At 27.8% G+C, this 26,088-nt stretch overlaps 1 protein-coding gene across 9 annotated transcripts in view; it reads left to right on the forward strand.

Moving 5' to 3' along the window:
- The window catches only part of LOC127278580 (potassium voltage-gated channel protein eag), a 1,151,741-nt gene that overhangs the window by 772,875 nt on the left and 352,778 nt on the right, over positions 1 to 26,088 (forward strand). The window lies entirely within an intron of this gene.

Below are 26,088 nucleotides of genomic sequence, written 5' to 3' on the forward strand. Positions count from 1 at the left end.
GAATTTTGAAAAAATTTAAGATTTACTTCAAACTTGGTATCTAGGGGTTTTTTGGGTGGCTGATTACGAATCTGATGTCAGATTTCCGAAATTCGATATGTCTGATTAAATAACAAGTAACACTAGGGAAGTGCCATACGCCGATTTTTCTGAAACTTGGCAGTTTTGTAGTTTTTTGAAAACAATTTGACACGTATATTTTGTTTTTCCCCAAAAGCTGATTTATGGGGGGAACTACCCCTTGAATTTTTTTTTGGTAGGGGGACATTATTTTACGAAATTTTTTAAAAATTAATGTGCAATAGTGTATCTGGGGGTTTTTTGGGTCGCTGATTACGAATCTGATGTCAGTTTTCAACAATTGAAAATGGCGTATCTAATATGGCCGATAGAAGTCCATGTTGGATATGCCATTTTGAATTTTTGAAATCTGACATCAGATTCGTAATCAGCCACCCAAAAAACCCCTAGATACCAAGTTTGAAGTAAATCTTAAAATTTTTTCAAAATTCGTCCGCCATATTGGATCCGACATTTTGGATTTTGAAAATCTAACTTCAGATTCGTAATCAGCGACACAAAAAACCCCCAGATACCAAGTTTGAAGTTAATACATCAATTTTTTAAAAAATCACCTACCTCTCAAAATCCGACATGTTTTTTGAGGTTAGAAAAAAATCCTGACGTGATGGAGCAAAACGGACTTCGGATTCGTGTTCAGCGCGTCAAAATACATAGGGTTAGGATATTCCGGTCAAAAGTACATGACACTTTTTTTTGTGGGGTTGTGTTATTTAATGTTAATAAAAAATGAAATATTTCATAAACAAATAAAGTTATCGTAATTCTGACGTTACCAAATGAAATTTGACATAATTCCGCATCTAACGAGCCCTATATGAAGTATTTTGGATGAGTAGATTATTAATAAACAATTAGATAACATTGCAATTGTTTATTAAAATCTTTCTCAAAATAACATGTGATTAAAAAATATCAGTTTAAATACTGTCAAAATTTTATTAAATTTTCTCATAGAGTAATATCCGATTAATTAACATCACATTTAACATTTGTTCACTATAAATATTTAAGAAATGTGATTACCCTACCGAAAGAGTGGTACTGGATTGGTACTGGGAAATTGGAACTGAGGGCTCAGTACCAGTAACTTAGTACTAATTTGGTGCATTTTGGTACTGAAGTGGAACTGGGAAATTTACCTGCGAAAAGGGTCGAGTTACCGTTAAAACCCTCATAAAAGTGAAAAGCGACTAGCTTTTTCAATATGTTTAAACTAATACTTTATATTTATTTCAATATTATATTTGTTTTTCCTGGATTTACATTATTTTCATACATTATTATGCATATGATATGTCCTTTGGCAGCTAAATTCAAAAATGGTGTCCATTTTTTTGTCAAACTTAAGGTATACGAGATAAATTATAACTTTTTTAAATGTAATTATTTTTTGATAAATTTTAGATATTCATAATCTGGAAATATTAACGAATCTCAATATATATTTTTTAAAGTTGAGTTATTAAAATTATAAATTTTTTAAGCAATAAAACTCGGGTTAAAATTTTAATCCTTCAACAAAGGACCTAGGAGTCTATTGTTCAAGGAGGGATTGCAATATAATTTCCAAACTTAACAGAAATTTTCTATGTTTTTTTTGCTGTTTTACACGTATATCGTGAGAGACGGTTTGTTGATCTTATATACCTTTAAAACTATTGTTAAAGTACTTTAAAAATGTCTTCTTATGGATTATCAGGTAGTGGTACTGAAGTGGAACTCAAGCCAAGTCCAATTCAGTACCATTCCAGTACCACTCTTTCGGTAGGGTAACGAATCACATGAGACGTTGTAAACATGTTATCGAAAAAAATTCCTCTCAAAATAATATGCGATTAAACATCACATTTAACATTTGTTCAATATAAATATATTTTTTTAAATAATGTGATTAAAAAAAGACATGAGACGTACGTTGGAAAAAAATTAAATAAAAAACATTGCACTCTTTTTTTTATTTGTTACTTTTTTTCTTTCACTTATCACTTTTTTCTTGATCAACATTTTTCTTCTTATTAGTTGTTATTTCTTTCCTAGGTCTCGTCGGTTTCCTGATACATGGATCAATTACATTATTACATATAATGTTCGAAGTTGATTTTATGGCTTTCAGTGGAGACCTGCTAAGTTTGATACCTTTCAAACGTGGGTCATACTGTTCTTGTAGTTTCCTAATTTGTTCTACCCAGTAAAAAAAGATTTATTGAGCAAGCGATTTGGCTGATTGAGCAAGCCGTCTGCCCAATTGTCTAAACGACATTCGGACAATTGGACTGTTTGCTTAATCATCCAATGCATTATGCCCAATCACCAACATTGTATTTCGCGTCTAATAAAAGAAGAAATCGGTCCGAGTGTTGAGAAAATGATAAATCATGAATAATTATTGTTAAAAAGCAAGAAGTAATATATAAAAATACCTGAAATAAGAATAAATAACGAGTTTTGTAAAATGTTATTTTTTAGTTGACAGTGCACTGATGTAATATGAATTTTGTCGGTAAAAGTGAGGAGTATGATAAAGAGAAACGTTTCTTTATCGACTCGTGATACATTTCAATTGATAATAAAAAATTGTAGATTTCTTGTTTTTTTAAAAAATAAGGAGAAATTTCAATTGAGTATTTAAAAATAAATTTTAATTGATTTAATTTAATTTAATTAGTGGATTAATGAATCAGTGAAGTGAATTAAATTAAATTAGGTTAAATACATTGAATAGTGGTAAGTAATTATATTTTGTAAAATTATTATTTATTAAGACAATTATATTCTTTGTTAATTTGTCTAGTATTATTCTTTTTAAAAAAATAAGTATAAATAAAAACTGGTAAGTAAAATAATTGAATTTAATAATAATATATTTATATTATTAAACTCAATTAATTAAATAAAATAGGATTTTTATTAAAAGAAACAATAAATAGGAGATTTAAATTAATCCAATTATTTTAAAGAAAATTTTATTTTTATAAAAAAAAGACGCAAATAAAAATGTTTAAATTTAACTTAATAATAAATTGACCAATTATTATTAATTATTATTTTTCTCACAATTATCGTGATACTATATATATTTATAAAAAAAACCAGCATTTTTGCTTCATATGCCAAATATTTGAATAATTAGATGTTTTTTTTTATTATAGATCCGGGAGCATTATATGTTTTAGTGTAAATTATATTTTGATCCTTGATATATAAAAATAAAATTTTCTTTAAAATAATTGGATTAATTTAAATCTCCTATTTATTGTTTCTTTTAAAAAAAATCCTATTTTATTTAATTAATTGAGTTTAATAATATAAATATATTATTATTAAATTCAATTATTTTACTTACCAGTTTTTATTTATACTTATTTTTTTAAAAAGAATAATACTAGACAAATTAACAAAGAATATAATTGTCTTAATAAATAATAATTTTACAAAATATAATTACTTACCACTATTCAATGTATTTAACCTAATTTAATTTAATTCACTTCACTGATTCATTAATCCACTAATTAAATTAAATTAAATCAATTAAAATTTATTTTTAAATACTCAATTGAAATTTCTCCTTATTTTTTAAAAAAACAAGAAATCTACAATTTTTTATTATCAATTGAAATGTATCACGAGTCGATAAAGAAACGTTTCTCTTTATCATACTCCTCACTTTTACCGACAAAATTCATATTACATCAGTGCACTGTCAACTAAAAAATAACATTTTACAAAACTCGTTATTTATTCTTATTTCAGGTATTTTTATATATTACTTCTTGCTTTTTAACAATAATTATTCATGATTTATCATTTTCTCAACACTCGGACCGATTTCTTCTTTTATTAGACGCGAAATACAATGTTGGTGATTGGGCATAATGCATTGGATGATTAAGCAAACAGTCCAATTGTCCGAATGTCGTTTAGACAATTGGGCAGACGGCTTGCTCAATCAGCCAAATCGCTTGCTCAATAAATCTTTTTTTACTGGGTACAGTTTTTACTGATGATGCTTGAGATATAACCATTTTTGTCTCAGCTATTTCAGGAGATGATGAACCTAAAGAAGAGTTGGGTGAAGAGTCGGAGAAGGACGAAGATAATTTATATTGAATATTTTAGCATTAGGAATTTATGAAATTGTAGAGTTTTCGAGTTCCACATTTGTTAATGGAGTATATTGTTCTACTATTAAATTTGAGGATTGTGGAATTAAAGAAAGAGATAATTTATCCCATCTACTAACTCCCCACATAGCACAGTATTTTGCTGTAAGGCTGTGGTAAGGGTTAATCGTATAGCTTGTAAGGTTATGCGATAGAGCTGTGGTAGACTTAAGGTGAACTCACAATTTCCGCCCAGATGGTGAGGTTACCAGTAAAGGTTGAGGTAAGCTTACAAGTAAAGGTTGAGGTAAGCTTACAAGTAAAGGTTGATGTAAGCTTACAAGTAAAGGTTGAGGTAAGCTTACATGTAAAGGTTGTGGTAAGGTTACATGTAAAGGTTGAGGTAAGCTTATGAGTAAAGGCTGTGGTAAGGTTATTATTAAGTTGTAAGGTTGAGGTAAGGTTGTGGTAAGCTTACAAGGTAAGGCAAGTTATATTCAAATAATAATAATAAATAAATATTCAATAAAAATTTTTTTTTTGCCTTATTCTATTTTGGGAACCTATCATTTCGCAGAAAGTTTTGAAAACAAATTTGGGAGGAGTAGGATTCGAACCCGGGACCGACGTATATATCTAACAACCTAACCAACTGAGCTAAACGGGTAACTGACAATGAGAAAAGTAATCTTGCTTTTAAAGTGGAACCAAGAAGATAATCAACTCCTTAAAAGCAAGATTAATATTCACATTGTCAGTTCCCGTTTAGCTCAGTTGGTTAGGTTTTTAGGTATATACGTCGGTCCCGGGTTCGATCCCAGAGAGCGTTAAATATTTTCGAAAATGTATGTAAGCGATTCCATTAATTAATAATATTTCCTTTTTTTATTACATCAAGTTTTAATATTTTTATTAAGAATAAAAAATATTTTGCATGTATTTATTAGGTAATAATCTTGCAATAATGGTTATACAACATTTTATAGTTGTTACAAAACAGTTCTAGAACTGTTACAAATACATTTGTAACCAACTTCTAGATATATTACAGAATCTTACATATCTGCTGAGTATGACATTTTGCGGAACCAGTGACTCACTGGTTCTTAACCAGTTACAGAACATGTTCTTAAAAAATTTGTAACAGTTCTATAAATCGATGGCTGGGTGTAAAAACATGATACATCGAATTGGCGTTGAAAAACATGATACGTCGGATTAGCGTTGGAAAACATGATACATCGTCGTTTGATTTGAAGAACATGACACGTCGAAAACGAAATTTTTTTTTCAAATTTCTGTTGGTACCACTGACCGTGAAATTTAAAATGTGTCAAATCTTAGAAACTGTTTTATGAAACAAATGATTTTGCTTCATAATATGTCAGTTCAAAGAAAAATTAGGATAAATAGCTTTTTATAAAGTTTATATTTAGATTGATAAAATCTGCGATTTTATAAATAATTCTATTTTATTATAAATATTTATATTGTAAATATTCTGTTACAATTGGTGTTGTTTAAATATTTGTTTAAAGAGTCAATCATGGAGAGTAAGTAAAGTACATTTTTTAAAACACAATTATTACACGGAAAAAATTAATTCAGTATATTTTACAAAACTGTGACGGAGTAGCGGATACAGCTCTTTACGAAACAGAGTTTTGTAAAATGTGATGGATATTTTCGGATAAACTACAAAAATTTCATTGTTTATACTGAATATTTCTGAAGTTTATCCTGAATATTTAGTGACATTTAACAACACTCAGTTTCGTAAAGAACTGTATCCGCTACTCCGTGATAGTTCTGTAAAATCTACTGAATTAATTTTTTCCGTGTAAATAAATTAAATTAACTTAGGTAAATTTTTTCTAGTAAACCCTCCAATTATTCATTTCCTGAAGGATTTACCTGTAAAGTAATAATAATAATAATAAAAGTAATTAATAATACAGACGACCATTTAAATACAGTATTGTAATCTCGTTAATTTAAAACGAATTTCATGTAAAATATTCAAAATTATATGTGTATAGTGCAAGATTTTACTTCTATTATTTTAATATCATCATATATTCTTAAAAAATGTAATATATAACAAACCATTTTAAATTTCGTGGTCAGTGGTACCAACAGAAATTTGAAAAGAAAAATTTCATTTTCGACGTGTCATGTTCTTCAAATCAAACGACGATATGTCATGTTTTCCAACGCTAATCCGACGTATCATGTTTTTCAACGCCAATTCGATGTATCATGTTTTTACACCCAGCCATCGAAATGACCTCACAGAAAAAACTTGGACTCATTTTTGTTGCAACTCATTTTCTTTTGGGTATAGAAATGAGTATGGGACAAACTTCATGTTATTCAAAATGATATTGGCTGGAATTTCAGATTTCTAAGTTGGCATCATAAGCAGAGTAATTTTGTATTTCAATTATTCTTTCTAATATTTCAACAACACCAGAAAGATTATTTTGACCAGTACGAATATTTAGAAGTTTTTAAATAAAAATTATTTATTATTATTTACGTAGATAATAATTAATTTCATAAGTTTTTAAATTTACCGCTATTATTTAAGTTGGCAGTACCGTTCCTGTTGTCAAAACACATGTTTTCATTTTTCTAACCTAAAAACATATTTCCTTTATTATTTTATTACGCGATTACAAGCAATTTTTAATCAAATATATTAAGTCTAGCGTGTTATTTACTTCTTTGTAATTATTATATTTCATGTTTTTGTGCAAAATTATTCGTTATTTCACAATATTTTTCCATTTTTCTTTTTCTCAAAATGAAACTTGCCTGTTTCATTTTCATACTTTTACCTTAGAACTCGAAATGAAACAACCAGTTTCATTTTTGTTGCGAATCAAATTGAGTATAGAATCTATACTCAATTTGAATTCAGGTTTTTTCTGTGGCTATAACAGTGTTTGCTGGGAAGTTAATTGACATATGATAAAAAGCATTAATTAAAGAAAACGTTATCTACACTTTGAGGTTATTATTACCCTACCGAAAGAGTGGTACTGGAATGGTACTGAATTGGACTTGGCTTGAGTTCCACTTCAGTACCACTACCTGATAACCCATAAGAAGACATTTTTAAAGTACTTTAACAATAGTTTTAAAGGTATATAAGATCAACAAACCGTCTCTCACGATATACGTGTAAAACAGCAAAAAAAAACATAATAGTTTGTAGAAAATTTCTGTTAAGTTTGAAAATTATATTGCAATCCCTCCTTGAACAATAGACCCCTAGGTCCTTTGTTGAAGGATTAAAATTTTAACCCGAGTTTTATTGCTTAAAAAATTTGTAATTTTAATAACTCAACTTTAAAAAATATATATTCAGATTCGTTAATATTTCCAGATTATGAATATCTAAAATTTATCATAAAATAATTACATTTAAAAAAGTTATAATGTATCTCGTATACCTTAAGTTTGATAAAAAAATGGACATCATTTTTGAATTTAGCTGACAAAGGAAATATCATATGCATAATAATGTATGAAAATAATATAAATCCATGAAAAACAAATATAATATTGAAATAAATAATATAAAGTTTTAGTTTAAACATATTGAAAAAGCTAGTCGCTTTTCACTTTTATGAGGGTATTAACGGTAACTCGACCCTTTTCGCAGGTAAATTTCCCAGTTCCATTTCAGTACCAAAATGCACCAAATTAGTACTGAGTTGGTACTGAGATCTCAGTTCCAATTTCCCAGTACCAATCCAGTACCACCCTTCCGGTAGGGTATTCATTATGATTTTTTTTATTTCATGAGAATAATTTATTTTTAGCGCCAGGATATTTTAAGTGAAAATAGCCAAAAAATGATTTAATAAATTTCCAATAAATACCAGAATAGTTCAGAAAAATGTTAGGAAAAAGTTCCTAACAAACCGCGGAGAGGAAGAGATAAGGAGAAACACCATTAATTAGACAGAATTCCACAATAACACTATTTATTAATATTCACTTCAATTTAAAGAAAGTTAAATTTATGACAGTGGCAGAAGGCCGATTAACAAGAATTTAGATTCTTCTCGTTGCCATTCAGATTAATCAATACTAGCAAAATGAAACGCGCGCAAGCGTGCTAAATTGGGTATGTAATTGTTTATTATAAAGAAATAAAAATTAATATTATCAATAATGATTTAAATTTATTAGAATATTATTACATATTAAATGATAGTATTGAAAATTATATATTTAATAGAATTGAAACGCTGCTGAAGTACACAACGTTTATCAACAAAAACATTTTTTTTTAAAAAAAGTTAAATATTACGTCTTAATTAGATGTGTTTAACATAGGCGGAATATTTATCTGAAAAATGCTTTAAATATTCCACCTACAATAAATATATGGGCGATTCCACGTAAGATTTACCTATAACCTTTTAAATTCGTCTAAATATATATATTTTTCTTATTCTTTGTAGAAACAAAAAGTTTACATATTTTTTTATAAGTGCTCAAATTTTCGATTTATGAATTTATAAAAATCTGATTTTTTAAATTTTTTGTGAAATACACATAATTTCAATGACATGTAACTCTAAAAGTATTAAATTTAGAAATTATGACAAAGATACAAAAAAGTTTCAGTTTTTCATCGACTTTCAAAATATGTTAACGAAAAATTTTTTCTTGAATTTGTTTATAAAAAACAGCGATTTTTTATAAACAAATTAAATTTTTTTAAATTTAGGCGCGATTTTTTTCATTTTTTTTAAATTTTACACACATGAAAATAAGAAGAAAATTTTGTAATAAGTTTTGGATCCTTTTGTTTATATAATTTGTTTAAAACAAAAATTTTACTTTTTTTTCGTTTTTTTTAATTTTTCAAAATTAAATGTGTTTTTGACACTATGATCTACTAGTAAAATCGTAGAAAAGCAAATTAAAATACATTTTATTTTGAAAAATAAAAAAAAACTAAAAAAAAGTAAAATTTTTGTTTTAAACAAATTATATAAACAAAAGGATCACCATGCCCACTCCAAACTTATTACAAAATTTTCTTCTTATTTTCATGTGTGTAAAATTTAAAAAAATGAAAAAAATCGCGCCTAAATTTAAAAAAATTTAATTTGTTTATAAAAAATCGCTGTTTTTATAAACAAATTCAAAAAAAAAATTTTCGTTAACATATTTTGAAAGTCGATGAAAAACTGAAACTTTTTTGTATCTTTGTCATAATTTCTAAATTCAATACTTTTAGAGTTACATGTCATTGAAATTATGTGTATTTCAAAAAAACTTGAAAAAATCAGATTTTTAAAAATTCATAATTCGAAAATTTGAGCACTTATAAAAAAATAAAAAAATACGTAAACCTTTTGTTTCTACAAAGAATAACAAAAAAATATATTTAGACGAATTTAAAAGGTCATAGGTAAATCTTACGTGGAATCGCCCATATGTAATTTAGGCTTAATATATGACTTTAACCTTTATGGGACTGAGGAAAAAATAGAAATTTCTACATTTATCTGAATGAAATGTATAGAGGTACCCGAGTACCTTGTCCGCCTTTTAAGGGTGAAGAAACTTTATTTATTATTTCTGAATAAATAAATAATAAAGGTACATTATAAATAATATTAAAACACTTCGTATGGATAAATTTGAGATTTCAAAATATCTTAGATCGATACGATTTTAAAAATTATGAAAAAATTCAATTTGAAAATGCAAAAGGTACCCGGGTACCTCGTCAGTCCCATAAAGGTTAAAAAAAAATTTCGTTGATAAACGTTGTGTACTTCAACTTCGTGAATTGAATTTTTAAATTTGAATTTGCAATTTTAAAGAAACTAAATCTAAAATTTGGAAACACAATTATACAACTTTGGCAAAAATGAGAAAAAGAATTGTCAAAATTTGACACGTCATAACATTACAATTCAAAAATCACGTGAAATCAGTAAAGACCAACTTCAAGTTAGGACAGAAGGACAAACCAAGCATTTTATTATTATATAATAATTCAATATAGTATTTTATCCACGATCGATAACCGATATGCGACCGTCGGGAACGTAGATTCCTACAATATCCGATCTTAAATTGATTAATGCAAGAAGTCCATAGTCAACAAAGCAGCAATTTTGTCTTCATCCTGGTGTTCTTGAATATTTGGGACTCTCATCCAAATATATACACCAGGAAGCTCTTTCCTTGGTGACTTCTAATTTCAATGATAAATAGTGATGTTCGTAACGTATTTGAGACCCGGCGAGAATGCTCAATGCCTCGTGAGGGTTTTTATAACAGAACCCTTCTAGAAAAAATCGATTGAAAATAATAAGAAAGAAACTTCTATTGTCTCCAATCGTGTTTCTTAATCGTATTTTTATAATTGAGTACGATTGACTTTTTTATTATATTCAATCGTTTTCAATCGTGTTCTATAGATTGTATTGCATGCACTATTTTTTGGCGGGAGTTTTTAAAAACTTTAAAAAGTGCAACTAATTAAACAGTCTAGAAAAATATCATTGTTTCAAAGATTATTTTGCAAACTAAAAAATTAAAATATTTATCACTGTATTTGTTACCACAGAAGAAAATCAAATATTTTAGCAAAAATTAATCAAAAGTTATTTTTTAATTTATCTTTGAATGAAGCTGCACAAGACGAAATGTTTATAATTTATCGAAAAAATGTTAAAAAAATAATTTTTGACAAATACATCAAGTATTATTTTAAATTGAATTTTTTTTTAAATTTCAGTCAATATCGAATTTTTTTTTAATAATCGAATATTAGAAGATCTACAATAATTATAAGATTCGTAGAAATAATTAAATTTCAGGTGATTTGAAATTGAAAATTTTAAAACTATTTTAATGAATGAAAAAGTTTATACAAATGTAACGGATTTAACATCCGTTCCTACAGCACTAAATAAGTTTGTAAAGAATTTTAATTCGAAATTTTTAGAAAAAATTTATATTTCGAAAAGTTTAAGAAGAATTTAATAGAAGTAATTCAATTTTGGAAGAGTTAGAATTGAAAGTTTTGACTTATTAATTTTAAATAATTGAAATTTTGTAAAATTTAATTGAAAAATTTGAAAACAATTGAACTTTTTCAAGAATTTGATTACAATTTTTAAAAATATTTAATTGAAAAATTATGGTTTTTTTGTTGTCGCAAGGAGTTCAGGTCGATTTATCGACTGTTTATCTAAATTTACATTCCTTTAAAATAAATAAACGTCATTTTGAAAAACATAACGGTCATTTGCTCAGAAATTATTAAAGAATTGTTGTTGAATTATTTACAGAATCTTTTTGCATCAAAACTACTATGGGCCATTCAAAATAAACTTTCAAGGTCAAAATTTGTGAGACAAATAGTATCTTATTGAAATTTTCTAATAACCCGCGGAGAGTTGGGGATAAGGATAGAGACACAATTACACACTTCATTGAATTAAATATAATAATTTTTCAATTTCTAAATTTAATTTTTATCTTTTATTTTAACTATTTTATTTAATATATTCATCAGAAGGTCGAATATGTAATTTTAGGCGTAAAACACAACGGAACACACACTATTTTTTTCTATTTACTATGATTAATTTTAATTTTGTTTCTTTAATAACTCTCTTGTAGAGCACTAGAATGAGAATGAAATTAAATGGCCGACCCAAGAAGACTAGAACCAGGAGGGGAAACTCCGTTGTAAAGATGCGGCGTGGCAAACAAGCCACTAGAAGGCGTGGCTTATCGTTCGTGCATTGCTATTCAGACGAATTTCAGTGTTCTGCGCATACTTTCTTGACACTGATATTTGAAATGTAGCAGACGCTGTTTTTAAGTTTCTGTTTATGCGGTTATGGCAAATGGTTTACCCATAAATTTTTTGATGCGATTATATTTAATTAATTATATGTAACTAGCAAAATTAAACGCGCCCAAGCGCGCCAAATTGAGTGTTTAATTGTTTGTTATAAAGAAATTAAAGATTAATATTATCAATAATAATTTAATTTATTAGAATATTATTACATATTAAATGATAATAATGAAAATTATATGTTTACAAGCCTCGGATTATACGACTTTTTCTGACTTTTTTCAAAAATAAGACTTTTATCGACTTCTTTTAATAAAATGCGACATTTTTTTTAACATTTGAAAAAAATGTAAATAAAATACATTTTTCTAGTATAAAATGTAGATCTTCATCATATCTTCTTCAATTAAATTATTTAACAAATTTTAAACTAAAATGATTCTTCACTACATTAATTAATTTTAATAATTTTAATGAAATACATCCCAAATTCAATTATATCAAAATTATTTTTCAATTAAAATTTTTATGAAATTTAACAATTGTTTATAATTTTTAAAAAAAAATATCACAATAAAATTTAATTATTTTTTAAAAATTTCAATTCAAAATAAACTAAAATTCAATTATTACCCAAAATTTTAATTCAAAATCAATTAAAAATCCAATAATTATACAAAATTTTCAATTTAAAATTTAATTATTTACCAAGTTTTCAATTTAAAATGAAATTAAATTCAATTATTTTCTAAAATTTCTATTCAAAATTAATTAACCAAATTTTCAATCAAAAATGAACTTAAATTAAATTATTATCCAAAATTTCAATTAAAATTTAATTATTTACCAAGTTTTCAATTTAAAATGAAATAAAGTTCAATTATTTTCTAAAATTTCGATTCAAAATTAATTATCCAAATTTTCAATCAAAAATGAACTTCAATTAAATTATTATCCAAAATTTCAATTAAAATTCAATTATTTCCCAAAAATTTTCAATTTAAAATCAAATATAATTTCATTATTCTCAAAAATTGGAATTCAAAATTAATTGAATTTTCAATAATTTGAATTTAAAAGCATCTAAAATTTAATTATTTCTAAAATTTTACATCGAAATTTTTTTTTTTTTTGAAATTTAATAATTTCAATTATAACTCTAAGGAAATTCAATTATTTTTAACTATTTTAATAATATTCTTTGAAAATTCAACTATCTGAAACCATTTTTCAAATTATTGTATTTTGTCCGCATTTTCTAATAAATTTTTAGTGAAATCATCTAAAATTTTAATTACAAAACACTTAAAGTTTCAATTAATTTCAAAAATCTCAATTTTAAATCTTTGAAAATTCAATTAAATTTAAAAAATGTTTTCCAAAAATTGTTTGATAAATTATTTTCAGTTCTGGAAAATTTAATAATTGTTTGAAAATTAACAATATCTTTGAAATTTAATTATTTCTAAAAATTTCAATTTTAACCCTTCGAAAAGGATTATTATTAAAAAAAAAAAAAATTTTTATTTAAAAATCTGTAAAATATTTTTGTTAAAATAAAAAACAAATCCACTTTTTTTTTTGAATATAAATCGACTAAAACGACTTTTTTGTGTCTTTAAGTTGATTCGAGGCCTGTGTTTTTATAATTAATATTTAATAGGTATTCGTTGGCACCTGGTACCTTAAAAATTAATTTTTAAAAATAAATGTTTTTCAAATTACTATCTTATACGAAATTTCCTGGCGCATCTTTTTTCTCATCATACATTTTTTGTACAATTTTTGAATCAATATACAACTTTAAAAAGAATTTCGTTGGTAAACGTTGTGTACTTCAGCTTCGTGAATTGAATTTTCGAATTTGGAATTTTAAAGAAACTTATTCCGAAATTTGGAAACACAATTATACAACTTTGGCAAAAATAAGAAAAAGAATTGTCAAAATTTGACACGTCATAAGATTACTATTCAAAAAAACACGTGAAATCAGAAAAGGCCAACTTCAAGTTAGGACAGAAGGACAGACCAAGCATTTTATTATTATATAATTTACCTAACCAAGCAGACGCAAACATTTGCAGCTGCTTGCTACGAAATTTCCCCTTCAAAACCTACATGGATAGTATGCGCAGAATTCGTAAATTCGTTCTATTAGCAGTGCACGAACTTAAACGACACGCCCACCGTGTGCACGCTTACCATGCCACTACTCACTGCGGTAAAGCGTGGAAGTTTCACCTCCTGGTTCTAGTCTTCTTGGGCCGACCTTTCACTCTCGTCGGCGTCACTTTTACGCGCTTTCTTTTTAATGGTGAGTCCCAGTGAAAGTGATTAATAAAATTTTCTATTAGTCGATAATAAATGTATATCTTTAGTCGATAATTTTATGGATGCTGGTTTGTAAGGTAGACCGCTACTTTGCCAGATAGCGTAGTGGTGCTCTCCATCCAAAATGGCCGTCTCCATTGCTTTGACAGTTGAGTAAACAAGTGAATCTTCGTCTTCCTGGTGCTCTTAAATATTCAGGAATCCCATCCGAATATATACACCAGCAAGCACTTCCCTCGTTGAATGCGTAGAATTTTGCTGTCTGACGAGTCAGCAGGTTTTATAATCAAATGATTAAATTATTGTTTAAATATAGTAGTTTTGAGTTTAATTAAATATTTTGTGTAATTAACCAATCTTATTTATTTTCAGGATTTGTAAAACGCGGGCAGTATATAAGACGCCTGAATTTTAATGTATGAAATCAGGTAATATGCAAACAGCCTAGGCAGTTTACATGTCGAAGACGTTTAAGGCAGTATTGAAAAATGTATTGAAAGTCATAACGCTTAATATTTGAAATATGAAAACCTACCAAAAATCAATGTCAAACACAAGTAGATGTTTCCAAGAATTATTTTTTCCAAAAACATTAAATAGAATAAGGCAAATTCGTATTTTCTTAAATGATAAATTCCTAAATAAAAGGGAAAAAAGTTTTTACCAATTAATATTTTACTTTTTTTACATTAGAACGGAAGCAATGACGAAAAACAGAAAATGCAAATAGATTCCTTATCTCTAATGTCTTTGCTGTCGCCCGTACTTCGATCTTTAAATTTCACCAAAAATTAACAAAATGGACGTACCTTTTGTAAAAGTGAACAAAAATTACCTTTTTTTTGTTATTAATAGGTCAAAATAATTAATTAAAATTTTAAGACGATTGAGGTACAGGCGATAGCAACTGTTGTGCTAAATGTCGTGTTAAATGTTCAAGTCGATATTAAAAAATTCAAAACTAAATTTTACTTTTTCGGGGTACGAAAAAAACGTACGATTTTTTTATCATTTCAATGGAAATCTGAGATTTTTTCCTATAAAAATATATAGTTGACCACTTTTAATCATTTTTTGCTATTTTTCAATATTTAAACATTCTTGTCCCATATTTTTAACTGTATATTTTGTGGAAAAATTCCCAGATTTCAATTAAAACAAAAAAAATCGTACGTTTCACCCCGAAAAAGCCAAATTTAATTTTGAGTTTCATTTTTTTGGTCAAAAATTTTGTTTTTCAAAAATGTATATTGCCCATCGAAAGAGCATCAAAAAAGCTTTTGAAACTGATATTGATAAAAAAAATTTTATTTTGACATTTAAGAGAAAAAAATAGTTCCAAAAAAGCAATTTTTTCTATTTGATCACTAATTAGATAATTAATTTTTTTTTCTCTTAAGTGTCAAAAAAATTTTTTTTAAACAATATCAGTTCATTTTTTTAAATGCATATTGCCAATCGAAAGAGAATCAAACAAGCTTTTGAAACTGATATTGGTAAAATTTTTTTATTTTGATATTTAAGAAAAAAAAATTAAAACATGCGGTGTACCGTAAAACACCAAAACTTTTTTCCCCACCCCACACACTTCACGTGTGATCCCCCATTTACAAAAAGAAACTCTTGAAATTAAACTGAAAAATAAATATGAATACATACTAAATGGTATTGAAAAAAATTAAAATAAATTCCTTAAACAGAATTAAACTTTGATTGTCAAATGTCGATAATGCAGAAAAGCAGAATTTTTACCGTATGGCAGGGAAAAGAATTACAATTGGGATTAACCCATTAACACCCATGCTTAGACACATGGAAATATCAGAAAAGTCAATATTCGGAAATTGACTGCTGTTCAAATCATTACATTAGACGTTAAAATTTGTTTAAAAAATAATTATTTAAAATTATTTATAACAAATAGAATAATAATTAGAAAAAAGTCATATACGTTCCATTAATAATTTATTCCGTAGAATCGAATGGTGTCGTTAGTTTTTGAAAATACATCAATTTAGAATAGAAATAAATTAAATGTTTCTAAATTAAGGGAGAATCCCAATGTGACTGGTAAAAAAACAATTTTTTCTTTTTTGCATTTTTTATGGTTTAGGGTATTAAAATTAATATTCCATAGATGGATTAGGCAAAACGTCCCTGGTTTACTAGAAGTAACAAATCTAAGTAGAGGTTGTAAGAACGCGCACTATGGACTCTTTAACAAGTAAACATTTAATACGACATTCAGCACAACAGTGGCTAAGGCATGTACCTCAATAGTTTTAAAATTTTAATTAATTATTTTGACCTCTTAATTACGAAAAAAAGGTAATTTTTGTTTACTTTTACAAAAAGTACGTCCATTTTGTTAATTTTTGGTGAAGTTTAAAGATCGAAGTACGGGCGACAGCAAAGACATCACAGACTTTTACCTCAGCTCCCTCTATACCTCTAAATGTTAATTCTTAGAATAATCTGAAAAATCTCTTTTTGGGCCGCCATTTTGTATTTTTAAAAATTATTATTATTATATTCGACATCAAGGCCCTCTAAAACCTCCGAGTGGTGAGTTTTAAAGAAATCTGAAAAAACAATTTTTATCCGCCACTTTGAATTTTTGAAAATTATTATTAAATTCGACATCAGCGTCCTCTAAGGCCCTGAGTTGTGAATTTAAAAGAAACCTGAAAAACAATTTTTGCCGCCATTTTGAAAATTAGTGTATTTTACCTCAGGGCCCTTTATACCTCTAAATGATGATTTTTAGAAAAAACTGACAAAACTATTTTTGGGACATCATTTTTAATTTTAAAAAATTATTATTATTAAATTTGACATCAGCGCTCTCTAAAACCTAAGATGAGTGATGAATTTAAAAGAAACCTGACCATAATTATTTTCTTTCGATTATATGTCTTGAGAAATTCTTATTGTTAGAACATTTATTTTTGTTATTTTTATTTTAATTAATTTCTGTAAAAAATATTAATTCTGAATTATAGAATTTTGCTTTTTCAATGTTTTGCTTCCTCGTGGAGGAAGCTTTGTAGTCCTTTCGTTTATAAAACTTTTCAAAGTGGCGAAAACAAATTTTTTTCTTTATAGAAACATGTTATATGAGATCCTGATCAATTGCCCGGATGTATGTATGTGTGTGTATGTATGTGTGTGTGGATCCCTTTTTTGTTTAGAAGATAACTTTAACAGGTCTTAATGGATTTAGATAAAATTTGGTAGGCTCATTTATCATATTAATATCTTAAACCTGACCAAAGGATTTTGAAAAATACCACAAAATAAAAATTTTATCGTCTTTTTTCCAACAATTTTTTTTTAATCGAAAAAATTTTTAAATAGGAAAATTAAAGGTTATATACAATAAAATCGTATTTCTTACGTCAAGACGAATCGATCGATATATATAAAGTATACATTTGAGATAAATTTAAAGAATTAATGAAAGTTAAAATATCCCAAATTCACATTTTGGCTATAAATTTTGTGATTTTTTATATTGAAGTTTATATATGAAATAATTGTATTCCTTACGTCAAGACGAATCGATCGTTATATATAAAGTATATATTTGAGGTAAATTTAAAGAATTAATGAAAGTTAAAAAATCAAAAATTCACATTTTGGCAATAAAATTTTGCTTTCTCCACGAGGAAGCAAATTTTTTTGCTGATCGTGAAGAGGAAGCAAAATGTTCATGTAATGAACATCTGAATATACAACTTGTTTTCTTAATATTATTTCCTATATAAACAACACATTTCGTTAAATTTAACACAAATTTTATGATAAACTTTCACATATTTATCTTATTATTTAGGTATTAATTTTAAACTTATTTTCCGTTAATTATACATAAATATAGTATTATTCGATTTATAAATAATTTTTTTATAGTTTCTAATAATTTTCCAATCATATTTTATTATTTAAAGGTTAAAAATAACAAAAAACCTAGAGCGACCGCGATCAGAGGCGAATTGGACGCATCGGCGTCCGATCTGCGTTCAACTATTCCGCCAGAGGCACCACCTTTATTTTGAATCGTTTAAATTTTAACGATCGCAGGAAGTTAAATTTTTTCCTTGCATCATTTGGGTCTTAAAAAAATTAATATTTTAAATATATATCTCCTTTCACAATTCTAATTATTTTTTATCCACAATTTTTTTCTACGCTCTTTTAATGATTCTTAAGAATCTCTCGTATGGATTTTAAAAAATTTTAATAATTAAAGAAAAGAAGAAAAATGTGAGTTAAAACATCATTGGACTCTCCTACTTAATATGTATCTTCTTTGACAATTTTAAGTATTTTTTATTGTCAAATTTTTTCCTCACTTTTTTAATGATTTTTCAGAATCTCTCCTACAGAGAGATTCTATCAAAAATTAAAATTTAATTTTCTTGACCATTCTATATGTTTTTAAGATCCAAATGATGCAAGGAAAAAAATAGAACTTCCTGCCATCATTCAAATTTAAACGACTCAAAATAAAGGTGGTGCCTCCCCTTCAAACTAAAATTAAATACGGATCAAGATGTAATAAATCTGTAAAATGTTGTTTTAACCATCAAAGTGATTATTTTGGACTTTTATATTAATAAGTATTATAAAAAAAATGTTTCATTTAATTTAGTGAAGTTACTCTGAAAAGTGATAAAAATACTCATGCAATGGCACCGCTTGCCATCATTTTCTCCCAAACCCAATGGACAGAATATCCAAATGACAAAAACTTATTTCTCCGATTACTTATGTAACCGAAAGTACACTGATCAGAATATTAATTCAGAAAAATTCCACTTGTCATAATGTTTCAATTCCCATATCTCCATTTACCAGAATATTTAACATTTAAACATTTTATGTGTCAGAATATTTAACTTTAAGAATCTCTATTTGTCAGAATAATTAGCTTCCGGGTACATATTTTAAATAGTTTCTTTAATTCTCGCTAGATGGCGTGAAGTGACATCTATGTTTCGATTAATTTCGGAAGTATTTCTTACTACGATCTAGAGGAGAGGTGTAGTCATTAACAAGTCTTTATTTAAAACCTTCGAAGGAGAATATATTGTTTAAATAAAAGGATAATAAATCATACAAAATAAAAGTATAACATAAAATAATAAATGAACAAAACAATCTATATAATGCAAAAGATAAAGAATGAATCTGTAACATTAAAACATAAGAAACTGAGTTTAAATCATAGAGATATAAGAATAGAGTGCACAAGAGGCAGGGCCCACTAGTTGCATCTGTTATCTTCTATTGGTTTGTCGCAGCGTAACATGGAAATTGTACAGGCTTGCGCACTCTATTCTTATATCTCCATAGTTTAAATAGTATCGCGGTTAACAATGGTTGTTCTCTGGATCGATCGCAGCACGATCGAATGACATGGGACCTGTCTCATACAGGGTTTTTCCGAATAAATTATCTAGATGGATATTTAAGCTATATCACGGCAAACGATGACTAGGGTGCTAAATCATAGGTAATTGACTAAAGGAAAACTAGGAGGTAGTCAAATGGTTATAGGATCAGGTATGTACTATAGAGTGGTCGCAAGGTTGACGCACCAGGTACAAGGAAGGTGCCTATCACGGTCTGTCGCAGAAGCTCCTACAGAGAGTCCATGAAGACAAAGTCGAAGGGTGTTATTCAGACGCAGAAGCTCCTACAGGTCGGAGTACAGCCTCTTCTAGGAAGACAGGAAGACTTTGGTGTTCAGAGGGATGCACCTCTACTGAGCACCAGATAGCCTGAGAAGCACCTCTAGGCGACTTGGAAGACGACTGGGGAAAAAGGTGCAAGACGAAAGGTATATCACTAGCAGCTAGGTGAAAGTGAGTGGTGGGGGAAGAGAGTGACACTACTAGTTACGCTGTCTACTTTCTCTCTCTTTCCGGGTGACTATACTACGATACTCTATCGTTAATGGAATATATATACGATACTCTATCGGAATGTTAAATATTTTGAAAAATGGGGAGTCGGGAGTTAAATATTCTGACAAGTGAAATTTTTCTGAATTAATATTCTGATCAGTGAACTTTCTGTTACATAAGTACCTATTCGGAAAAATAAGTTTTTGACATTTGGATATTCTGTCAATTGGTAAGTGAGCCACAGTGTTGGGTAAGTTACTTTTTTTAAGTAACTCGTTACAATTAAGTTACTTAATGAAAAAAGTAACTAGTTACTGTTACAGTTACTTTTATAAAAAAGTAACTCGTTACAGTTACAGTTACTTACAAAGTAACTTAAGTTACATTCAAAGTTACTGAAAAATTATTTTAAAATTTGTCTTATCGAAATTCAATTTTTTTATCAAATGGGAATCAAATTAAAATGTGAAATATAATTGCAATACATGTATTTATTCAAGTTCTTCACATAGATTTGCATTCATTTTAATAAAAGCATCATCTCTTCTTTCCCCTAAAGTTTTACGTGTCAAAATTTTAAAATTTCCTCATAATCCAAGTAACACTAGGTCTTTAAAAGATGATTTTTCTACAACACTTCTATTACATAATCCATAATTTTTTTATCCAATATTTTTGAGTAACTAGCTTTGAATCGGAAGTCCAGTTATCCAAAAGAGTTTGCTTCTTATTTGACTGTGATAAAGAATCTGAGAATTGTTCTTCGAATTTTCTCTTTTTTTTCTTTCGCTGTAGCTGCTTCTAATTCTTTAACGCATCCATGTTTAACATATCCAATTATTTATTTATAAAAATTTCAAAAATATTATCATTATTAGAAAATTAGTTTTTATAATCATGGATTTTGTTTGCCATTTTAAGAATTAATTTACAAATCAATTAATAAGGTAGAATTTCGACACGGGGTTGCTAAAAATTATTTTTATAAACTCTTAAATAAAAGTCTATATAAAACATCCGAATACAAATAAATTAATTAATTAAAATCTTATTTTAAAAAATCTTGTACACTGTTTAAATTATGCAGGTAAATCTCCTATATTGCAACAGTAAACCAAACAAGTAAGATGGAACACGAGCACATGAAAAACAAAATGTAAACACTCGGTACAATGCGCAGTATGCGAGCGCAGAGGCCATGTTCTTTTGCTATCACTTTGCGTCCTTTTTTTGAAATTATTAATTTTTCAAAACAATAAAAAAGTGCAAAGAAAGTAACGAAATAACTTAAAATTAAAAATTACTATTAAAATAGTAACTAAGTTACGTTACAAGTTACTTTTAAGAAAAGTAACTTAGTTACGTTATAAGTTACAAGTAAAGTAACTTTTTCAGTAACTTAGTTACTAATAACTTGTTACTACCCAACACTGATACGTAGTTAATATTAAATTAATAAACGTTCAATTTGAAATCAGGAGATTTATTTACCGCGACACGCTGCAGCAAAACGACTGATTTCCGATGCTAATTTGTTTCGACTAGGTACGCCTTACCATGTTATATGAGGGGAGACTTCTTCTTCCTCACACGGAAAGAAAGTTTGTAGCAATATTTGATATTATGGTGTTACTTTTTAGTATATTTGGTTACAATTGCGGAACATTTTGGCATGATAACGATTTTCGATACTATTTTTAAGAATGATTGAGATTAAAATAAGAATATTTAATATAGTTGGAAAGAAAATTTGATATAATATTTACGAAATCTGAAATCTTTTTATTGAAACACAAAAATGTCAAATTTTAATAAGCTCTTTATCAATTTTTCTAACCAAATATTTCAAATTTCGTAATTATAATTGTATAAAATGATATAATTATTTGAGATTTTGATATATTTGATATGAAAATTGAAAAAGAAATATCAAAGTTAACGAGATTCGACGAAATTTGCCGAAGTTGAACGTTCGGAATTGCCCGATCCTCACCGAGTGGTAACGAAGACTGACGAAGCTCTTTAGACAAGCCCCTTTTTACCATTATCTTGATACAGACCTGAATTTCTTTTATATAATTAATTTCAAAGATTTTACAATAAATCAGTAAAAAAAATTGTTCTTCAAAAAATAATAAAATATTTAATTATTTCCCAATAAATAATGATTTTTATTTATATTTTTAAACATGTTTTGATATAATTTCACCTTTCTCATAAGCGGTAAAAAATATGTCTGGTTAGTATATAAGAATGGTCACATCAGTTTTTCACATGAGCGTAAATTTGTATATGAAGCGTTATTTTGCGAATGTTATACGTATTATCGTTAGTATAGGTTAGGAATAAAAATAAGCCAATCGATGTAAAACAATGCGGTGTATGTGTGTGTGTGTGCATTTAAAAGTTCATATCCTCGTCTATCCTCGAAATGAAACAGAGATAAAACTTTGGCGTAGAATCTGTTGGTGTTTCTGTCGTCATCTGTCACGACTGAACCACTTCGAATTTTTAGTATAGTTTTAACAAATTTCGAAATAATCTTTCCAAATTTTCATATAAATTTAGTAAATAACGAAGTGCGCGTCGGTTTAACTTACTTCTGGTTTTTCGTATAAATTTATCAATTTACGAAATAATAATTTCAATTTCTGGAATATATTTACTAAAAAGACTATTGGTAAAAATATAATGATTTTCGTTATCAAACCCAAATGTTCCGCGTTTGAAAAAGAGAATACTAAAATTTCCTATCAGATTTATCAAATATTGCTACTAAATTTCTTTCCGTGCATGGAAGGAAGCATAAAAATATGAATTTCTACATTCAATAGCATTATCGCGGCCAAGACTCACAAGAAAACCAATCTGAAAAAAAATTAATTAAGTGGATCAGATTGAATAGACATATTGAATAAATAAATAAATAATGAACTATTTTATTATAAAATTTGTACTAAATTATGAAATTATTTTACTTATTACGATTATTACACGCAGAAAAAAAGCAATTTTGACATCAAAAGTTAAAATAAGTTTTAATTAAAAATATTATTTAATATATACCAAAGTATCAAAGATTTCTTGTTGCGAATTATTGAAGGACTCAAAATCCTCTCTGACACGAAATGGTAGGCCATCAGGGAGATCTTCTGCCCGTCTATAAATTTCCGTAGTTAGCCTCCTAAGCATTTCAGTTTTGGCACTAAAAATTAAAGTTATAAAAAATAAACAATTGTGTAACTGAAATAAAAATTGTATATGACCATATTACAAAAAGAATATTCAAACCTACTCAAACTTTTCCTCTAGAATCTGAAGTCGATCAATCATATATATGTTCTGAAATAAGAAGAATTTTCATGAAATGTGAATTAAATTATAATGTACATAAATTTAAAAGATTTTTAAAAGCACATTACTCACGCCCATATAGGTACTTCTTGCACATGTTGTAAATCTACCAAGACATGCTCCTCTCTTAATGTTTGTGCAGTAAAATTCTGCCCACTTGCTAATTCTTCGGGTAATAGCAGTGTTTCTGCGTCAACTGCAGCAATTGTTTCATTATTTAATAAAGAATGCGATGCTAAAGGTACAAGTTTAGTTGTGAGGGTTGCAGTTTCAGATCTGCGTAGTGTATGTTGAGATGAATGAAATTCAGTTGGAGATACAATTGATCCAGGATGAATAAGTTGATGATTAGGTTCAGATGTTGAAGATCCAGATTGCGATATCAAAGATTGAGAATGAGGTGTACTAGATGTAGACTGCGTTGCAAAAAATCCAGATTCAGATGTGGAAGTTGTCAATTGAGATATAGAAGTTGTAGTTTGAGATGTGGGAGTTGTAACTTGAAAAGTACGAATTTTAAGTTGAGAAGAAGGAGCTTGAATAGGATATGCGACTGATGTAGGTTGAGATAAGGACTGTTTAGAATGTGATAAAGAAGGTTTAGGCTGAGGTATAACAGATGGAGACACGACAATGTTAGGATCAGATGTGGGAGTTATATTTTGAGGTTCAGAGGTAGAAGAGGATTTCTCCTTTATCGTATTTATGTCCTCATATAATTTTTCAAGCATATGTATGGTATTGTTATTTTCAATTTTGGGTTTTTCTTTATGTTTTTGTCCAATTCCTTTTCCACGACCTTGCCCACGTCCTCGATCATGCTTTTTTGCTTGAATTTGATCCTGCATCTGTACTTTAGACTGCGATTAGTCTTCGTTTATTTGTGCAAGACGCTTATTAAGAATTTCAATTGAATTCACGGACAGTTTAAGATGTTTTGCATATTGTCCAAACACTATTACACTTAAAAATTTTTTCATGGCACCTAAACAGACATTATGCATGTATTCAAAAGAAACTTGTTTTACCAAGTTCATAGGAAAATGAACAAGAGCATTTATGTCATCGGTATGATGGTTTTTATCAACGCAATTTACATATTCTTCACCTGTCCGTGGTTTGTTATCAACAGAGGGATATGACATCACACCTCAGCGAATAGAATCGCCTTTTATCCGGTATTTAGAGCAGGGATAAAAAGACTTATGACCTGTATGCGCTAAAACAGCTGCACGAGCAAGTGCATCAGCAATAAAAAATGAAACATCGAATTTCGACTGAATACACGCATCTAAAGGAATTTTTTTAAAACAAGAGTGATTGTGTATAGCATGAAAAACGGAATTTATTTGGACATGATTCATTGAAGTGCTAGTAAACGCGTTTCTAAGATAAGAGATAATGTTTTCAATTTCGCTTTCCTTTTCACATTGCGCTGTTATATCTAATTGACCAGAGAAAAATGTGTCATTTTACATTACAATCCACATTTAATTCGTTAGAAATATTTAAATTTGTTGACTCATCCACAAAATTTGACGGATGTAATTTATGATTTAAAAGTAAGTCATGGTGAGGGTTTAATTCATTTGATGGTTTTAAAATATTTTCCTGAATTATATTATTTGAAACAACAGCAGAAACTAATTCTTCACTAATCTTTAAGTTGTCATGATTTTCCATAGAAGACGCGAGATTCAGTACATCAGAATACAAAGTGTTAGAAGAAATTAGTTGACGTTCGCGACGAGCAATTTGTTCTATTCGTTCCAATCGTCGACGATATACCCGACATAATATATCGTAAATATAGCTTTTTACCTTCTTTTTGATATTGTAATCTGTAAAAAAATTTAATAATTATTTATTTAAAACAAATTATGTTTTGATAAAAATATTACCAACATAATGTATTTTATTACAATCTAAAGAAATTGGTCACGTAAAGTTAATTCAACAAAGTACACGGAAAAACTTTGTTCAAGAATCATTCCTAAATTTGTTCAGGAACTGAGGATATGAGAAAAATTCTGCAAAAATTACAGAAAAATACAAAAATCATTGAAGAAAATACTTGTATTTTTATTATGACATTGTAAGACTTCTTGTTAATGCCGCGATCGGAATATCTCAGTCACTGGGCGTTGAAAGTTTCTTGAACTGTTTTAGAAGACACAGTACAGTAACCAAGCACTAGGCAGGAATTGGTTGCGTCAAATACGTTTTCAATGCATAATACCATAATCTGCTAAGGTAGCTGAGAGATGTAAAGCGGAGTTTTCGGACTCTCGAGGACGTGGGATCGAATCCTCCCAGAGTAAATTTTTTTTCTCCCAAACGTAAAAATTTATTCTAAAACAAGTTCAAGACTTTCTGTAGTGAGTTTAGGAAGTTGTCTTGAATTTCTCTACAATTCTTATAGAAATACTGCTTAGAATTTTTCAAAGAAAAT

The sequence above is a fragment of the Leptopilina boulardi genome, unplaced genomic scaffold, assembly GCF_019393585.1.
Source record: "Leptopilina boulardi isolate dan_hultmark-lab unplaced genomic scaffold, ZJU_Lbou_2.1 LbouV2_208, whole genome shotgun sequence".
NCBI lineage: Eukaryota > Metazoa > Arthropoda > Insecta > Hymenoptera > Figitidae > Leptopilina > Leptopilina boulardi.